This window comes from Eptatretus burgeri, chromosome 15 (assembly GCF_056783735.1).
Source record: "Eptatretus burgeri isolate ZD-2024b chromosome 15, Ebu_testis_v1, whole genome shotgun sequence".
Lineage (NCBI taxonomy): Eukaryota > Metazoa > Chordata > Myxini > Myxiniformes > Myxinidae > Eptatretus > Eptatretus burgeri.
The window spans coordinates 11,529,808-11,530,141 of record NC_140975.1 but is presented as its reverse complement, the minus strand read 5'-3'; positions in this window follow the sequence as shown (position 1 = coordinate 11,530,141).

The window sequence follows — 334 nt, the reverse complement described above, 5'->3', positions numbered from 1 at the left end:
CATGGTTTTTCACTTTGTACTTGATTCTACTTGATAGATATTTGCATTACGAAACTTTGCACTCATTTGACCTTTTACCTTGAAAATTTGACCTTGAAGGTCAAAATTCGCGATGGACCTTGTAGAGTCCTCCGATACAAATATTTTAAGGGGTCATTCACTACTCTAGTTTGATTGGATGCAACGCTATGGACATTTTACATTTTCTTGCCTTAGAACAGCCATTTTGAAGCCCATTTTTACACAAGTTGTCTTTCGTTTAGTACAGGATGGATATTATGCAATATCCTTGAATATTGGTGGGTTAAAATTATAGCAGGACATCTAATAAAAC